Source organism: Numida meleagris, chromosome 1 (genome assembly GCF_002078875.1).
Source record: "Numida meleagris isolate 19003 breed g44 Domestic line chromosome 1, NumMel1.0, whole genome shotgun sequence".
NCBI classification, from domain to species: domain Eukaryota; kingdom Metazoa; phylum Chordata; class Aves; order Galliformes; family Numididae; genus Numida; species Numida meleagris.
In genome coordinates this window covers 77864081-77883921 of record NC_034409.1, presented here as the reverse complement: position 1 = coordinate 77883921, position 19841 = coordinate 77864081, and the positions used below count along the sequence as shown (strand labels likewise).

Here is a 19841-nt window from a genome sequence, read left to right as displayed (position 1 = left end):
ATGGCAGAAAGTAGAATGGATTTGCCCTTTGGTTACATCCATCCATCTAGGAATGAAGAGAATGACAGCTGCTTGCGGGAGGCAGCTTCAGCTGTGTTTGAGCGCTCTGAAAGGAACAATTCCTTTTGTGCAGGCATTTGTAAAGCTTTTTTTCCTTCACTGGGATCACACATTCACTCTCCTCTTCTGCCCTCCAAAACTCCTCATGATCTCGCTTCCCAGGAGGATGGTGAAGTGCAGAACGCCAGTTCTCTGCCTCAGGAAGGTGTCCCACGCGCCTGCTCAGCGTGGGACCTGGCCCTGAGCAGCCAGCAGGCTTCAACAGATGTCCCCAGCTGAAGGGAGCAGACGGCACACACTTGGTTGACCACTCCCAGCTGAGCTGAACACGGCCCCTTCATGACAAAGGTGAGTTCCATTCTGGGAATGCAGAAGGGATGCAGAGGATGGACTGGGAAGGGAGGGAGGGAGCCCGCATTGTTGCCTCCACTGCTCTCTGCTCTTTGGGTAAGTAATGGATTTCTGTCTCTGGGGCTGCCAATCAGCTCTAAATGCCCTCAAAGAAAGCAAACAACAGCACAAGAAGAAAGCCTAAAACAAATCCATTTCATAATAAATTCATTTCGTTTTCATTCCATTTCTCCTGCTAGTAAAAAATTTAGGTTAAAGTAAGCACTTTCTTTTCCCGGCAATCTCTGCTGGCAGTTGGCTAACAGAACAGAAAGTTAAGCTTTTGACATTATAATGGCTTTGTTATGAAAAAAATACAATTACATTATTTCCCAACACAAATTCCGCAGTATTAAATGCTTGAGCAATGTAGCATTGTCCTTGAAGCTGTGGCTGTAAGAATTTTACATGGGAAGACAGGAAGACAAGAGAAGCTTTCATAGGAGATGCATTTTATTGCACAGATTCCCACTGCTCAGAAATACAGAGATTTTGAACCAGGGACACAACCTGTACACCAGATAAGTGAGTTACATGGGCTTCTGACTCTACGCCGTAGTTTTGGCTTTGTGTCACTAATAACCAGAATTGAATTGTACCCATTCAAAGATTCCTTAATGGCATGCATGAAGGAGCTCAGTGTCAGCCCATCTCAGTGCTGGTGTTTATAACAAACCCACCAGCAATAACTTGAACTGCTAATCAAAAAGTAAGGAGGAAGACCCGAGTTCAGAGTACTACACAGAGTGAATTTAAAGCAGATGGCTAAGATTCGCCAGGTATTTCAATAATCTTCCATGTGTAGGCTAATCCTAGCAAAGCCATTTGAAGTTCAGTGGGTGACAGCCATACCCTAGAGCAGCTGCAAAAGCCACAAAATGGCTGACTGAAAGCATCCCCCTGCTGAACGCTATGTGGGAAGGGAAAATTGGAGGAGCTCAGGGATTCTGGGTCCCAGCAGCCTGGCTACTGGAGCAGGACCAGGGCCCGGAGTGGTTTGGTACAGACCCACCACAAGCAAGGTCTCAGACGTGGCTGAGGGCTTAGCAGGGACGACTAAAAAGAGATAATTCACATGCAACCATCTTCACCAGGAGGTAAGATTGGGTAACAGCAGAGTGGTGAGCCAGCAGTCAAGGTGTCAGACCCTGTTATGGGTGGAACAGGTAGCACCCAACACTGAAAAGCAGCTGGACGCTTCCCCTTATGAAACCATCTTTTCCACTGCTGAAAACTTTGCCAGCACTGAATTGCTCAGGTTGAAATTTTCCATGCCAGGTGTTTGCCTCAGGCTGACTTTTCCTTTTTCAAGTGTCAACAGAAAAAGGTCAGTGGTTTCTGAGAACAAGATTAAGTTATTTTGTGCGTGTTCGAGGAATCGTTGAAGCTGTTTTGCTAAAAATGCAGAATGATCCTTGGCATCACTGCAAGAGCCTGGGTCTGTTAGGGGAGTCACCTTGGTGCCTCTTGCCTGAGAAAAGCTACTCACGTCTCTCAAAGTCTGTAGAGTCTGTGCTCAGACTCTTCTCTAGAGTCTGTTGACACTCCTGAATTTTCAGTGACTGCTAAGAATAATCCTTTACTTTACAGCTCACGGTTTCTGACCGCTCTGCCCAAGCACTGGCTGAATGCAGTGACCACACTAGCTCTGCTGTAGGACTGCTGAGTCTGAAGCAGGATTTGACAGGCAGCTGCTGCCTGGGGTACGACAAAATGAAAAACAGGAGGACCACATTGCATTCTACATGCCACTTTGCAGGTCATCAGCCATTACAGGCAGCACAGCTGATGCCAGAAGGAAATGGTAATTCAAGTCAAACAGTACAAGGGTGGAAAAATGAACCAGGACACGTTTGCATAGAAGAGGTAGGCTTAGGATGCAATAAAGACTAGAGAGAAGAAGACAGGGCAGGCAGGACTTGACCATCCCCTGGAGCTAGGGCCTGATTGATGGGGAACCCGGATTCTGGGACAGCAGGTCCCAGCGTATTTAGTTCCCTCACCAAGTAAGCTGCATGGTGGAATACAGCTCAGAGCCTGGATGCTCACCAGAGTGAATCAGATATGCATCAGCCCTAGCACTGCCAGATGGGAAAGGGAAGGGATTGTCCCGCTCTACTCTGTATGGCCTCACCTTGAGAACGTGAAGATGGTGAAGGAGCTAGAGGGCAAGGTGTGTGAGGAGCGGCTGGGGTCCCGTGGTGTGTTCAGCCCAGAGCAGAGGAGCTGAGGGGAGGCCTCATGGCGGCTGCAGCTCCTCACAGGGAGCGGAGGGGCAGCGCTGAGCTCTGCTCTCTGTGACAGCGACAGGGCCCGAGGGAACGGCATGGAGCTGTGTCAGGGGAGGGGGTTAGGGACAGGTTCTGCACCAGAGGGCGGTGGACATGGAACAGGCTGCCCTGGGCAGCGGGCACAGCCCCAAGTGCCAGAGTTCAAGGAGTGTTTGGACACCGCTTGAATTTTGTGTGGTCCAGTGAAACCAAGATTTAGACTCAATGATCCTTGTGGCTCCCTTCCAACATGGGATATTCTGTGATTCTATGATACTACAGACCCTCTGCCTGTGATGTTGGCTGTATCTTGCCCCTCACTACTGCTGCTCCACGCGAGGAATTGCTACCCTTCTTGAGCACTCAGTAAGCAAGTGCTTGGATCTAAGAGCTAAGCACAAGGATGGCTCATTCATACCTCAACACTGACCTGCCACTGCTGCTTTTTATTTTGTCTTGGAAAAGAAACACAGCACTGTGTGCTCATTAGGGGTATGGACTCAGTGGTTGCAGCCACATCTCTAGAAGGAGCATAAAGAGGTGATGGCTTTGTTTGCTTGTTTTTGTCTGAGGTAAGAAGGATGTAGCAACTCTTACTGTAAACTTTGATAGCTTCTTAAGTAATTAACCAGCAGGTGTTCTAATGGGCTGAGACAGATGATGAAGCAGAAGGCATAATGTAATTACAGATACTCTGTACCACAAAGGCAAGCAGCATTGAGAGATGCCAAACCAAGCTTGGCCCCGCTGGTCCCAGGTCTTCTCTTTCCCATCACTTGTTGCTGTGCTTGCCCCTGGAGGGTCGGGGTCTTTCTGGGCACAAAGTATTGTCTCCAAGTGTCACTTGCTTTGATCACCCAAGCAGCTGCCACCCAAGCAGCACCCACCTTCCAGCAGAAATTAATTTTTCATGGCAGCTGGAGCTGCAGCTCAGTGAATTCACACCCTGGAGCTCCGCAACACGTGCTGGGGGGCATTCAAGGTGAAAGAAAGGCAATGGCACAAGGTAAGTGACAGAGCAGAGGCTCGTGGAGAAGTGGTACCTGCACAGCAACCATTCCTTCCTGAGCAATGAAGGTTATTGTGCCAGTCCTCGGGAAGCATCCCCAGAAATCTGAAAGTTTCCAGGGAAACTAAGATCTCTGCACAGACAACAGATCTCCGATTGCTAAAGCCAACTCAGTTGCCTCAGGGACAAGTTATTTCCATGGGATTTCTGGCTTGCTTGTTTAATCTTTCTTTTCCTTTTTCTTTTTTTCCTCTGTTTTCCTCAAATAACAAGAGGCCAGATGTCAGGAAGCTTTGTAAGGCACCTCTAATCAGAGGGAGTATTTGAGATGTGGCTTGCAACTCTACCAATGCTTTCAGCCACCAGGGTTCCCCATGTACTGATCAACAGCTTGGCTGATCACCTCAGGTTGGCTTCCCAGGAGCCATGTTACAGATTACTGACATTCTCCTGTTATTTCCCCCTCCTATCCCCCACCACATGCTTCCCTCTAACTTCCCCTCTTGAAGAGAAACTCATCAGAACTGCTCTGGTTCTTCTGCCAGGGCTGAATTTCCCCCCAAACAGCCTAGCATTCAGTGATGCTGAAAACACTTAGAAACACGGGGGGGGAAAAAGTCGTCAGCCTCACTGGAAATCTAGCCCACAGCATCTGTGTGACACTGCCTGGAAATATCCTATTATTCTGGTAATATCCTGGCAAGATCCTGGGGCACTCAGCTCCACAAGATCTCAGTGGCCAGGTTCTCCCTTCACACTAGTGCTAGAGAAATGGCAGAGTTGATGTTTTTCTACAAATCCCCTTGTTTGTGGAACTGTACAGATACCGCACTTGCAGCAGGCTGAAACCTGGTGTTTTGCACGCTCTATGTCAAAATCAAGTCAAAGGCAGGGGGAGCACACTGAGTTTGGATGTATTTTAAGTTAAACAAGCACAAAATATTTGGGGAGTTTCCCTTGCTTATTGCAGTATAAACAGTTTTGGTATTCGACAGAAAATTTCTCATTTAATGAACATAACTGAGAAAAAAGGCCACACAATTTTTGCCATTTCAGCTAAGAACAGAAGAGCTTCAGTTTGCTCCTCACTGTTAGCAAAGTCTGTGCACGAGGTCAGGTGGCCCTGCATGGCCAGGGCTGCAGCACGGACATGAGAGATGTCCCAGCAAGACCGCACACTCTGCAGCATCCAGGGAAGACAAATGGATTTTTCCCATTACTTCCAAAGGGAAAAACGAACTCCCAGAGATGTACAACTGAAGCAGACTAAGGGCTTCAGAAGGCAGCCTCTGGCAAATCCAAGTGGAAGGCATTAGCTTTCACAGCTGTCTGTCGGCCTTGGCTGTCCACCTTGCCGGCCAGCAGAATTCACTGCTTCTCTAATAAAAGTCAGCAGAAAGAAAAACACACTTGTGCCTCAGCCACTGCAGCTCACAGCCCAGTGTACTAGCCTGAGCTGCTGACGATCATCAGTTTTCAGCAAGATCGCAGACTTGCAGCCACGTATCCAAAGAGGTGAAGAACAGACTGGAATAGAACAAAATGTCTCCCTAGCTGTGAGAAGCTTAGAAGAGTCTTGGAAGAAAAAGGGTACATGAAAGGGCTAAAGAGCTAATGAAAAATGCTTCTAAAGAAATCACTGCTGTGCCTCAATTTAGAGTCCTTTGCTGTGTGAAAGCCTGGTCTGGCTACCTGCTGCTTGTACCAGGGAAAGGGAGCTGCTGGTAAAGGCAGGAGCACCTTCCTTTGCCTAAAGTAACCAGATCCTCTTCTGTGCAGAGGAGAGATTTCAGTGGTAAATGCATCGGAAGAAGTTAAGCTTGGAAGCTCAGAAGGGACAATAGCTTTTCTTTTTCAACACAGATTTTAGAAAACCCAGGAAATCTACACACCCAAAGCATTTATTAAAACGTGTTCCTGGAGCTGGCTTCGACTCAAGCACACCAGGAAATCAATGGCAGCCTTTCGAACACTGAGAACAAATTGCTTAACTAGACATCATCACGTACGTGTAGAAATTATTCTCACACACTTGATATTACACTGGCTGTGCTTAACAAAGTTATGCTAGATGCTACTTGGACAAATGTACAGGCTGTAGGAAATAAATACAACTTGATCTGTTTTTCCCCACATGTGATTTTAGAAGTAGCACTGGTATTTATTATAATGTACTAAGCCACGATAAACAGATGTTCTGCGGATGTACTGCAGGACACCTTGGGGTGTTGCAATTATGGGAAGTCTAATGCTGTGCAACGAAACGTTTGGTAACACAACTCCGCCTTTCAGTTTTTGAGAAGAATCTCTTGGTTGGTTTTTCGAAGAAAACTTTTTGTATCTCCAGCAATTTGGGCTAGCTTAATGTGAAATAAAAATGGAAAACAGACAAACAACCCCTACCCAAAGGAGGGCAAACAGCTCCTTGTTGCGGGTCTTACAGCTCTCCTAGGATAAAAGCTGCCATATTTCCCAATCGTTCCCTGCCAAATGCCCAGACAGTGTGAAGGTGGGGAGATTTTGAAGAGTACCAAGCATGCTGACAGCTTTTAACACACCTGCTCTAGAAAATTGTCCCACTGAGCTGAAGGAATGGCATGCACGTGCTCCTTTAGCCTATGGCAGCAGCAAAGTAACAGAAATAATTGCAGCCTGCAATGAACAATTTACTGGAATTCACAGCACCTTAACATCTTTATGACAGCCACTGCCAATCTAGATGCTGACTGCACATCCCTCCTTTTCCTGTAAGTGCTCCGGCACTCGTAAGACGTGAATCACTTCAGTAACGCAGAAGAAAACAGCCCTGACTGAAAAGGGCCAAGTATCTTGCAGTGAACACAAGTGGGTATCACATCTGTGCTGATCTGCAACAGCTTTTCCCTCTTTGGGACTTAACGCTGATTCTCACTTACCATAGGAACTGTCAAATCCTTACCCATGGCAAGTATTGCTTGCTCTTGCACTTGGTACCCTTAACTCCATCAAACACGCACATACACACAGATTAGTCTCAGCCTTTGGGAAGGGACTGCAATATGAGAAACCTTTAACATCACAGTCAGCAGCATCAAGCCCAGGGTGCAGTGACAGACTCAAATCAAGTATGTAAAAGGGACACTGCTTTGGGCTGCATGCATCTCCCCTCTAAGAGCAAACGCTCACTCTATAGCAAGAACAGCCAAAAGGTAGTGAAGCAGTTCCTGGCATGTCACTGCTTACTGCTTCCTCTCCCACAGTAAAGCCTAACCCAAGTTTGCTCTGTCAATTCACACTTTGTGACCTGTCCAGCCATTCCTGCTGCATGATGGCAATTCCAGCCAAATGAAGGAACGGGCATCCACGGTCACTAAGAACCTCAGCTGCCCCAAGTTTAATCCTCCATGACATGCAAATCCAATCCTTTCGTTACAGCATACACTAATGACTTTCAGGAGCATCATACCCTTCAAAGCACCAGGATGTCAGCACAGGTCTACCATAGGGACCCTGCTCCTTGAGTTGAATCCATGTCCTATTAAATCTTGTAATTTCTTCCCCTTCTCATAACACACCAAGCAACAGCCCATGAGACATACTTACTTCTACATGGTCCATGCATGGAATTTACTACATTTCTTCATCTTACCTGAGTTTTGTACCTTTGTCTCAGCCAAGACGCTGTCATTTCCCCCTTCTTCCTTCCCTGCTGGAAACCATGCAGCTGCAGAGGGATCAGCCTACATTACCACTGGGATAGCTGCTGGCAGTACACAGAGTGCCTAACTTCTAACAGCTAAATCCCATCAAAAATAATGAAGCAAACACAGGCACTTCTCCCCGAGACATCCTAATGCTTTCAACAAACACTTAGGAACACATAATGCTGCAGAATGGGACTGATGCAAGAAGGAACAAACTTGGGACTTCTGGTAGTTACTGCGTGAACACCCACTGGCTAAACTAGAAGCACTAGCTGTTAAAGCCAAGACAGCTGTACATACATTCTCTAGACTCCATTGCAGAGCACTGATCGTAACAGAGGACAAGCAGGATGGATAGTGCTGGGGAGGGCAGGGGGTCATAGCCCCACAGCCCTACACTGTCCAGAAGCCTATGAGCGCTGGAGCCACCACTTCTCACACAAAGACACAGCTTTTGTATGAGGGGACATAATCAGGACAGCAGTTTGCTAAGAAAGAGTTAACGCTCTGTGTTTCAAAGGGAAGGAGCAGCCAGCAAAGGGGCCTCTCTCCTGAGGGCTGTGGTCAGTAGCAGGGGACGGGCCAGGGCAGAAAGCACCTCCTCCTCTTCCTCCTCTTGCACAGCCTTCAAGCCTCGCACCATGACCCATGTGAGTTCAGCCCTGTGACGGGGCAGAAAGGAGAGATGGGGCATCTGCTGCGTGCAGGGATCAGGCAGAAGCTGAGAGCAGAGCACCCACATCCTCCCTTAAGTCTCAGCTTTGTGACCTGAGATGGTCTTCAGCCGTGGCTGCAGAGGCAGTCCTGCCCTTTCCCCTCCCTGCACTGGGTTTTCCTATGTCAGCCTGCGCAGGGACAAAGAACGAAAAGCTGACAGATTATCCCTCCCTGCATCAGCTGGAGCGTTTTTTTTTTTTGGAGTACGGTTCAGTTTTCAGCTGCCTAGTGGTGCAGAAGCCAGAACAGAGGAGGAGATGGAGGAGGAAGAGGGAGCTGCAGCCACAGCACGGGAGCTGCTCACCTTTTTCCACAGCACCCGTGGTGAAACCCCTCCTTCAGATGTACGTCACAAGAACGTTTGGCTCCGAGTTTAAAAATCACAGCCCTGGGGTACATAGGAGTTTGCAGCTTTTCGCCAGACTTTGATTAAAAGATGGGCTTTGAGCTCGAGGCAGAACACAGGATGAAAACATTGCCTAAAACAAGCAAACTATCTCCTCTCACCTCTCATCAGCTACCAAAATCAAAGAGAGTTCCAATCAGTCTGCCTGCAGAAAAAGTGCACGAGCTCTCTTTGTCTGAATGCCTGCACTACCCAGTGAGGGCTGCCTCACAGAAAGGCTCCTGCAAGCCATGGAAGCATAAACCTACACCCTTGTGTACTCAGCCTTCCTGAGGTGTGAACTGGAAAGCACCCAAGAACAAGAAACGCACAGAACTTTCTACTTTCTTTCAGAGAAGAAAAAGACTGCAGACATCCAAATTTAAAGACAAAGCTGGAGCAACAAAAAACTAACATCGGAATCTTTATTACACACTTAAAGTAACCAAGTGTCCCAAGGCCCAGGTCAAGATGCAGCCCAGTTCGTGCTAAGCCCTGTACAAGCACATCTCGGAACAGAGCCCATGCCCCTGGGACAGCAAGGAAGCAAGAATCATTCTTGGAAGAAATTCCTGTATTGTTAGCTGGCTAGAAATTCATTTTCTGAGAAGGGTGGAGTGAACAGCAAGAAAGCTGGCTGTCTCCACCTCTGACTGTAGCCAGTTTGGGACAGACTTGCTGGTAATGGCTTGAGTTTTCTAAAACAAGGCAGACAGCTTGCTCATTGTGCCCATCAGCCCCAGGACCAGTGCCCACGTGTAAACCAAACCAAGTTACACCCATAAACAGACACACCCTCCAGCACCAGGGAGAGTAGTTCCTCCCATCAGCGTTCATCTAGCTATGAGAAATGGGGCACTAAGCAGAGAAACAAAGCACACACTAGCACCCACGTGGGACTTTATACTGCAGTGTTTGCTCACGCGGAGACGCTGATGCCAGTAATGCAGCCTTTTACAGCTCTCAGGCCCCAGAGTAGCAAACTAGAGCTGATCTGCTGAGGTATGTGAGCGTAGGTGTGCAATGACGCGGCCTTCCCCTGCTGCTGGGCCGAGGCCTCACCTGTCAGCTGCTGCTGCAGCCATCCCGATTTGTGTAGGTTAACGTGCATGAACTCTCTCAACCTAAATAGGGTGTGCTGCTGGGTTTGTAGTTCTTCTTCTCACAATTTGCATTGTCTGTGCCTGTGTAGATGTGGAGAGGCCTTGTTACCATGGGGCAATAGGAAGCCCTCTGCAGGCAGCACTAAAGGGCTGGGAAAGGGGAGAGCGGTGCATGCAGACTCAGGGAACCACCCTCTGCGGTCAGTATTGATGTCAGCTCTGTTTAATATCTTTATTCATGATCTGGATGAGGAGATTGAGTGCACCGTCAGTAGGTGCTTAGGAAGAGTGTAGACAGCAGGAGTAGAGAGGTTATCAACCTTCTGTACTCAGCACTGGTGAGGCAACACCTCAACGACTATGTTCAGTTCTGGGACCCCACTACCAGAAAGACATTGAGGCCATGGAGCGTGTCCAGAGAAGTGCAACAGGGCTGGTGAGGGCTCTGGAGCACAAGTCTGATGGGGAGTGGCTGAGGGAGCTGGGACTGTTTAGTCCAGAGAAGAGAAGGCTCAAGGGAAACCTAACTGCTCTCTGCAACTCCCTGAAAGGAGCGGCAAGGTGGGGGTCAGCCTCTTCTCCCAGGTAAAAGGGAGAGGGAATGGCCTCAAGTTGTGCCAGGGTAAGTTCAGGTTGGGTATTAAGAAAAATACCTTCTCAGAAAGAGTGGTGAGACAGTGGCACAGGCTGCCCAGGGAGGTGGTGGAGTCAGCGTCCCTGGAAGTGTTTAAGAAACATGCAGATGTGGCACTGAGGGACATGCTTAGTGGGCCTGATGGGGATGGGTCAATGGTTGGACTTGATGATCGTAGAGGTCTTTTCCAGCCTGAATGATTCTATGATTTTATCCATGATCCTGCACAGGTGAACTGTTCAGCTTTCCAAAGGCAAGACCGGGAGCAACCTTTGCTGCAGACCACACTTTTACTGGTGGGGAACATACGCACGGTACAAAAGGCCTCTTCTGGTTAGTAGATTAAGCACAAGATTCACCACCCACAGATCAAAACTAGACAAATAGAAGCTAGAAATGAGGCGCAACAGCATGAGGATAATTAACCACTGCAGCAACATGCCAAACGCAGTGGTATTTTCCATTTCTGGTAATTACTTAATCAAGACTGGATGTCATACAGGACATGCTTTAGAGTCCAGAGCAAAGGGAATTAATCACAAAACTGGATATATGGGCTGCATTAGGCAAGGGGACAGAAGACACAAAGCATGATAGCTCCTTATGGCTTTATCATCTACTAATCAATGGGGAAAAATTGCTCCTTTTAGCATCAGTAGAGTTGGTAGACAGCCATACTTTCAGTGACAAGATATGCTGTTGTTTACACAAAATAGAGACAATATACATTGTGTTTCATCCAGACCTTTAATCCAGAATTCTCAAAGCACTTTATCCTCACTGTGTCAGTAAGCTTGACAGCTCACTGGCTGATAAATTGGCATTATTATTCCCTGCTCATCCAGCCTGAAACTTCTCAGAGTAGCTAATCATTTGCTCCCACAGCAAACAGCACTCAGCCTACCTGTGACTCCGGGCATCTGCTTCTCTCAGCCTCACTGTTTTGTGAGGAAATGCTCATGGGAGAGCCTTGCAGGAGAGCCCTGAGAAGCGGCTCAGCACACAGAGCTGCCCGCTGCCAGTGCTCATCCCCAGTGCAAAAACTCTCATAGCCTCCCTAGAAATACACAGATAACATACTTATTAAGACCAGAAGTCAGCAATTAAAATATTAAAAAGAAACAGAGAAAGATGTTTCCTAGTTCTTTTAACAAACACCTTCATAAATGACAGACAAAGAAAAAAAAAGTAATTTCCATTAGTTGCCATGACAACCAGTGGAAATCACTAACCCATCTCTTCTTCCTCGTCAACCTCCGACAGATCTGCCGGGGGCAGCAGGCGAGCACGCCCCGTGCTGGAGCCCAGGCTCAGCCACACCATGTGGCTACAGGGAGCCCTGCTTCCCCCCCGCCAAGGGCTCATCGTTACCGCCTGTCGATGAACGACTTGTTGACAGTTCTGCTCCAAACACTGCCTCCATCTTCCTCGCTATCGCTACTGTTGTTGATAAGGATAATAACCCTCCGCAATGCCGGCTGCACCTTCCAAGTGAGAGCTTTAAACTTTTCTTAAGAGGAATGCATTCAGCTTCATAAACCTTTCTGTGAGGCACAGCACAGCTGTTACTCCTATTTTACAGATGTGAACACTGCAGCTCAGAGGAATTAGATGCCTTGCCCAAAGCCCGCGTATAAATCATGGTGTGATGGTAGGCGCAAGAACAAACAGACCTGGAGAGACGTGTTTGCATTCTCTTGATGCCCACAGGCTTTGAACCACATCTGCTCAGAAACCTCTTTAATCTGTCCCCCACCAACCATCTATAGCAAATAAATGGAAACTTGGAAAAAACCAGCTTTGTACATTTAATGCTAGTGTACCATTGACCTTGTGGCTGCAGCCAGGGCATCCTAACCCACCCCAACGCCTGGATGTAGGCTGCTGCACTGCAGAGCAGCTTGGCAGTGATTTGTGAGGACACATTCATGCCCAGCTGTTCTCCCATCCCCTCAGGCCTTCCCATGCACCAAGTCAGAAACAGTCCAGGCACTGCACTGACACCATGCGGTTTAGGGCTACGTACATGCTACTGCAAGACTCAGCATTCACCCAGGAGAATCGGAAACCCACAAATAACCCGCATCAATTGCAAATTTTGCTCTGCTCCCCCATCCCAGGCCTAGGTTGCTGGAGTTACTGGCAAGTTACCCCACAAAAGGATATTCTCTGTACGTACATACGTGCATACACGTGCCTCAGGTAACAAACCATGTCCTGTGCCCCCCAGTGAAGCACACGTAGGTGCAGTTTCACCCACAACACAGTCCTGCAGCAATGAAAAGTCAAAGAGTGAAGGATAAACCATGAAGTGCAAAGAGAAGCTACAAGAAGCTGTTCTCCAAGGTGCTTCCTACAAATTCCTGTCTTGAGGCTGATCGTGTTCGATGACTAAGAAGGTATAAACTGCAGTCAAAGGGGAATGCTCATGAAATGCCTCTCATGTCCATAGTGAAAGTTGATCTCAGACTGGAGCTTTTCCCTTGGAAAGGGCAGTGAAAGTCTCTTTTTACTCTACCAGTCTTTATTTTTACAAAATAGAAAGGAACACAGTACCTTCTAGGAACCTGATATCCTTTGCTAAACATGGCTGAAACTGGCAGTTGGGTTTAGAAGTTATTTGAGGAGGTTCAAAGGTGCCAGTAAGCAGAGAATAAAATCACATAAAGCTCCGTTTCTTCAGGCAGCCAGGGAAAAATGCTCTGCTTTGACAGGAGGAAGGGAGCTAGGAGGAGATGAAAAGAGGTGGGCTCTGCACAGAGCAGAGGGGCCCCATCAACCTGCGATGCATGTGCAACTGCACGGGGGAGGCACTGATTATCACCGAGCACAGGGCATAATTAGGACTGCTGAGACAGAACAACAAGATTAATGGTCTGCTTCTTCATGGAATAGGAGCATCAAGATAAACTTACTGACTTTGAGATACTCCAGAGCACGGTATCATTTTTCACAGAACAGGAAGGGGACATCACTTAGCAGGGATGTGGAAGACTGGATTTGACAAGACACTAATGGCTTTGGGTAGTACAAGCAGGAACTAATCCCTGGGCAGACAGCAATACTGTGTGGGAGAATCAGTCTGCTCTCCAAATGGGGATGCTGCAAAGAATCCCAAAAAGAGCTCCCCTGAAAGCACTAGCCCCTCTAGCTTGGACTGCAGGGAATAACATCTGCAAGCATGTGTGTAAGGCTGTAACCGTGGGCTGGGAATAAATCAGGTAATTTAAAAGAAATGGCAAAAAAAAAAAAATACTCCTTCCTCACCCTGCTCGCTGTCATGTCATCCTCTACCTGTCCCTGGTCCTGGGGACAGCAGAACGGATCTCCACCAAAAATTGTGCCTCAGTCACCACAGCAGTGCTGGAAAAGGGGAAAAGACTGAGGAAGATGAGACGGGCACCACTCAGGCAGTGTTTGTCACCTGGGGGCTGGAACAGCCCAGAACTTCTGCCTGACACAGAGTGAGCATGCCATCCTCAGCTGGGAACACCAGGGCTTTTCTGCCCAGTTCAAGCCTCTGCCTCGGATGAGTGCTTGGTCTCCTGCCACCTCTGTCTTCCAGCCTCCTGGGTTTGAATGAGTGTGCTGCAGAGCGGAGCCGGGTCACAACCTTTTCCGGTTATCCCTGAGGAATTTTACTCACCCAGACAACTAAACGATCCAGACATAATAAAAATCCCCTGGGGCACTCTACTCCTCCTGCATACAGGAAACGAGACAGTAATTCCAATCCCTCGTATGTCAGCTTCCTCGAGCATAAACATGAAAAAGTGGCCAAAACACAGGAGGAAAAGAAAGTCCCTGAGCAGCAAAGAGTACATATGTGAAACATTACATCATGCAGAAGGAAAGAAAGCTCTTGGCTCCAGGCTACGATTACCAGTGCTGAAATGGCAGGGGCTGCTCCAGCACACAGGGGCCCCGCAGGCACTGTGCTAGAGATCGATTCCTTGTTGGAAAACAGCAACAGGCTGTTTTCAGCAACCTGGCCCTGTGAGGCTGTGGGCTTCTTAGTCAGGATGTGCCTCCGTCAGGGGCTGACAGCTTTGCTGGCCCATCCTGTCACCCCACTCCTGCTCCCCTCTCATCCAAGGCTTTAACTCCCTCTTCTTAAGGTCTGATTTCTGGGCGGTCCTATGTGGAGCCAAGAGCTGGACTCAATCTTTATGGATCCCTTCCAACTTAGGATAGTCTGTAATTCTCCCCTTCCCAGACTGGAAAGGCTTGAGGACAGTAACAGGCTCCTGTCTCGGTTCCACCACCGGTACTGCTGCAGCAAGCACTTTTACTACCTTCCCTAGGTCTCCTCACAGATAAAGAAACAAAGAAGTTGTCTCTGGCCATAGGTAACTTCTGAAGCTATCACCATTTCTTGGAACCTTTCATTATGGGGGAAAAGCTAATTAAGAAATAAGGAGGGAAAGCTCCACCAGCATCCATACTCCTGAGGCCTCTTGATCCTGTCTGTGTCCATCACACAGTATGACAGTATTAAGAGAAAGCAGGCAGAGTTTCATCTCTAGAACAGCAGCAGGCAGAGCACAGCCAAGAGAAACTCTACACAGGGATCTGTCCTGCAATAGCCATACAGAGATGAGCTCCAAGAATTCTTCCTGTCTCCTGGTTCATTTGTTATTTTCCTCAAAAGCACAGGAAAATGAGTACCCTCTCCCAGTAAGACTAACAGCCTCCAAGCAGCGTTCAGTTTCTTCTGCCAAAATATGTACCTACCTGTCAAACAGTGGAAACATGTGATCCACCTGCAGCTGAGCTAATAAGATACCAAATCCCTACCTACCCAGTCATCCACACCAAACCTCCCTTGTTCCTTCCAAGCTTGTTCACCCAAAAGGAGCCTCCAGATTTTTTTGAGATTACGTTCCCCTTGACACGCTCCACAAGGGGTACAGTCTCAAGAAATTCCACATGTGCAGACCAGAGCACAAAGCTTGCTTTCCTTCATCGTCATGGGAAATCTAGATCTAAGGGCACTGTCCCAAGTGGCTATAGACTCACTGTTAAAATGGAGAGGGATGGTATAATAAATGAGACCTCAGGTTAGAACAGACAATAAGATTTCACAGGAAATTCTGGGTGGCCAGTTTACATGGCAGAGAACGGATGTAATCTTACGTTACTACTGACTGGTGCCTTCAGCCCGGTGTGTACTGGCACACAAGGAGCTGCTTACCAAACCGGAGCACATTTCAGAGCAAGCAGAAAGAAAATGCTATGCAGTCGCTGCTCATGCAACATTTATCTGTGCTTTAACACAGCACTGAAGCCTGCAGGGCTGTTTATTTGCCGTTTGTTTCTTTAGGACTATGATGCCTAGAAGTTGCAATCAGAGCCCCATAGCGCGTGAGCTAACAAGCCCCTGCTCTAACCAGTTCATACCTAACCTTATATTCCAATTGTGGCAAAATCTGCAGCCTCTGGGAAAGCTGATGTATACACCCCTGCGTCTGCCACACAGAGTTGGCTCTGGAAGGTGCTTCACAGCATAACAGCATTCCAGTCTTTTCTTCTGCTAAGCTTGGAGACAATGCTTTGAGGGATTAATCTCTCCAGAGAGTTGCTGGTTATTCACAATGTAGCTCAGACATGCCAGTGCAGCAGAAGCTGACACCTCTGTGAAGGCAGATGCTGCAACCCAGCTAAATGAGGCACTTCTGGGAACCCATCTCATTTAGCTCATGGGACGTGTGAGTTAAAGCAGCCTAGCTAACATGAGTCTCGTGAGCCTGAAGGACTCATCTGGCTGAGATTTGTGACAAACTCTCTTCTGTACAAAGAGAAACATTCCTCAGCTCACGTAATACCATGCAAGAAAGATCAAAGGTGCCCCTGTGCCTCCTGATGGGCACGCAGCTGTACCAATAACAGCAGCTGGAGAATGCAACATGCAAGAGAAGCCTTTCAGACAGACCCCTGTTAATTAACAGCAAGGAATTTGCACCTTGGAAGATAAAGTCATTCGCTCAACCACAGTGAATTTGCAGAAAGCGGCTCAGGCCTGATGGCAAACTGCAGCTCCATCTGTGGAGCAGCATCAGGGTGTCACATGCACCCAAGCGCTACACAACATCGCTTCTGGGTCACAGCTTGCATCACGCATGCTGCTGCTCAGAGGTTATGGTCCCTGCAGAAAGAAACATGGGGCACCTGGCCACTGAGTTCAGCATGAGATGTCCTAAACTGTGTGCTATATCTGCCAGCCCCCAAGTTCTCAAATCATCCACAGCACGCCCACTAAAAACCTTAGAAGCAGGCTGAGCTACCTGTGTGCTGGCACTGCAGCATCCTTTCTTCCCACTGCCCTGGACCAAACATCGGTACAAGGAAGACTCAACTATCCACAAAGGCTTTACCAATAAATTCCAGAGGGAAACAGATACTTCTTAAAACAATAGCTTAAGGTCCAAATTACAGCCTTGTCCTAGAGCTATGCAACTACACCAGGATCTCGGCTGTAATTCATTAAGTTTAATTTATTAAGACAGCAGTTTTTAGTCTCCATCAGTGCAGAAACGTGGGAAAAGTGTAATGAAAGCAAGCTGCTGGTGCTGGCCAGACCCCGCAAGCAGCCCAATGGGAGGAAGCACACCCTGCTTTATGGAGACCAGCTGAACTCCCAGCCCCACTTCTCCAGGGCACAAAGGCTCTCTGCTGGCAGAGTGGCACAGGACCCTGGAGGGAGGGGAATGAGGTCACTGTTACGTGCAGGAGTCAAGCTGGATGAAGAGGAAGAGCTCAGGTGAGTTAAGCAAACAGAACTTGGCTGGAAACTTGGTCTTTTCTGCCCCCGACACCTCTTTTCAGCTTTTTGTGTGGAAAGATTATACAGAGGGAAAAGGAGGTGGGGTGAAAAAATTAATCCCAGGGTTACAACAGATGTGCGGTGTTTGCAGCGCACACTATTAGAAGAAGTTATAAATCTGGTCCCAAACGCTTGTCATCACTGTGCTGCCTGGGGGTTGCAACCCCTCAGATCTGTCAGTAGATCTTCTCATGACAGGAGATCCTCTAGGCTCCCTCCTCCAGTCATTTCTGGCCAAAATGAGCTAAATCAGCTCACACAGTTTACAGAATGCTTTCCAAAGGCAGTCTCATTTGGCCAGAAATGGGTTAAGGATAGGTCAGGGGAGTAGCTACAGGTCTCGGGGATTAATCTGAATGAATAGCAAACTGGCAAACATCCTCCCACAGCTTGCACCAATATACTCATGCTGGCATAAATCTCATCATTAACATTTAAAATTCACGCTGAAAAGCAAGTATCCTGATGGGACGTATGATGACACTGGCGTAAACATGGTGTTCCCACACACCAACCTACAGACCTCACGGACACAGTTCGACAGCAAGCAGACTCCTTTCCAGCACTAACTTGGTAACTACTCCAGCAGGAAACGCCTGATCGATTGCATTACAGCCCTACCGATTCACCTGCAATGCATCCATCAGACACTCTGAGCCTCTCCCTTTTCCTCCGTTGTGATGGATGATTCCCCCAGATCACCCTGTCTGCTCAGAAAAGCCCCAGCTGAGAACACAACTGCCTCACCTCCAAAGGACCCCACTGATACCAGCAAATGGCCTCCTCTCTGACAGTCTGACCCAGGAAGAGAGACAAAGCACGCTGCCTGGGGCTGGTGGCTGGCCCCTGGCCGAGGCACACAGTTCACCATCTATTGCTCTTGTGACTATTACTGAACTGGGCCAAGAAAAGCTCCCACATTTTGGCATGTCTCAGATTTTCCAGTCTGCACAAAATCATGCCAAGAACATCGACTGAAGCAATTTCTTTCTTTCAAGACTCGAATTATGCACCTAACAATATTGTAGAAATGAGCACTGGAACAAAAAGCCAGTAATGTTCAGATATGGTTTTGCCTACAAATGGATTAGAAGCTCAAGGCTCGGCGTTAATATTCTGAACATACTGAAAGGCACTAAGTGCAGATTGCGGCAGAAACAGAAGTCAGAGTCATCAATTCCGAAATCCAGGAGAGGGGAAACGCCATGCGAATCTTGCTAAATGCCAGGGGACACAGAGGGTTGTGATGAAGAACATCTAGAAGGGGCTAGCTGTGCCAAAGGTGCCACTGAATGCAAGCAGCCCACCTTGAAGCACAGCCCGCTCCCCAGAGCGCAAGAATGTCCCAGTATCCCACGTGGTGGTTCCTTCAAGCTAGCTGGTGCGCACCACCGAGCAGCAAGGGACCTAAGAACCCCAACAGATAATTTGTTGGTGTCAGTTTTCCCCGAAATTGGAACCAAATCTCAGCCATTTCTCTGAAGTTTTTCTGAACTTGGACTGGAACTGAACCAAAACATTAATGGGTTTGTCACCCAGACCATCACTTCTGAGAGCAGTCAAGTCACTAACATATCAGCTCAGGCACCAGCCAGCCTTTACAACCAAGTTTTGAGCACAACAGCTCATGTTTGTCTTACTTCCAGTTTAGATGAGGACACAGAGGTTCGGAAATGGTAGTGTACTTACACTTGGGCCGTCCTCTAGATTCTTGAAACTGTAGTACAGTAGGTGAAAAACAGGAGCTAAAATTTCAGTTGAGTCAACACAACATTAGTGGCATTGGTGAAATCAGAAACTAGAGGCCAGAAGCATCCTTGCCATGTTTCTGCAGGTCACTGACTCCAGCACACTTCACACAGAGCCCTGTCACTACTCTGTAGCTGTAGGTGTCCCCGTTCATTGCAGAAGAGTTGGACCAGATTCCCTTTAAGAGTCTCCTCCAACTCAAACAATTCTATGGCCCTACAGATGCACTGCTGGCATTTCCTTTCTGGTTATGGTTTATGTATGGTAAAACTGTACTGGCTTTTTCAGGACAGCGTTGGAGGAGATGCACACAAACACTGACTGCATTAGTACGGCATGCCTCCAATAGAAAGGCTCTTACAATGTGACCATGTACGTGGAGATGAAACACCAGCTCACCCTAATTGGTTGCTCAGTTTCCTCGAGGGCTGCAAGCGGAGTTGGACAGGGTCTGCTCACCCCATCCTCACGTGCCTCAGCACTCGCCATGCTGGTGTAGCCAGCGGAAGGCCAGCACTCCTAGGGAGCTCGATGGGAGTTCCCCAACCCTGCCACATCGCGGGCAGCGCGGCACGGGGCTGGGAAGCAGAGAAAGGCAACTCTCTGTAGGAAACCAGAAGTGTTTATACATTTTTGTGCGGAGCCAAGCTGCGATGCTCGAGGGCGGGGCCGGCCATCTGGGAGAAATATGTAGGGAGAAAAAATGCGCGCGGGAAGCCGCCCCAGCCCGTCCCCCCCGCCGGGACCGCTTCCCCGCGCAGAGCACGCCCGGCCGCCCCCCCGGCCCAGCTTGTGTTCATTTGCTCCAAATCACTTCCACATTTCCCTGCCACAATTATCGAATATTTTGTTCCTGACCTCACTTTTACGGAGCCTGCAGCGCCGGGAATTCAGGCACCGTTTATTTTCTGTCAACAGACCTTTGGGTTTACGAGTTTGGGGGCTAATGGCTTTCGTTGCCTGAAGAAGGTCATTGCAGTAAACGAGAAGGAAAAAAAAAAAAAAAAAAAAAAAAAAA

The 19841-nt window shown here is 48.2% G+C and overlaps 1 protein-coding gene across 1 annotated transcript in view; it reads right to left on the bottom strand.

Annotated features, from left to right (window-relative positions):
* The window catches only part of FSTL1 (follistatin like 1), a 44233-nt gene that overhangs the window by 23850 nt on the left and 542 nt on the right, over window positions 1-19841 (bottom strand). The gene's annotated exons all lie outside the window — the stretch shown is intronic.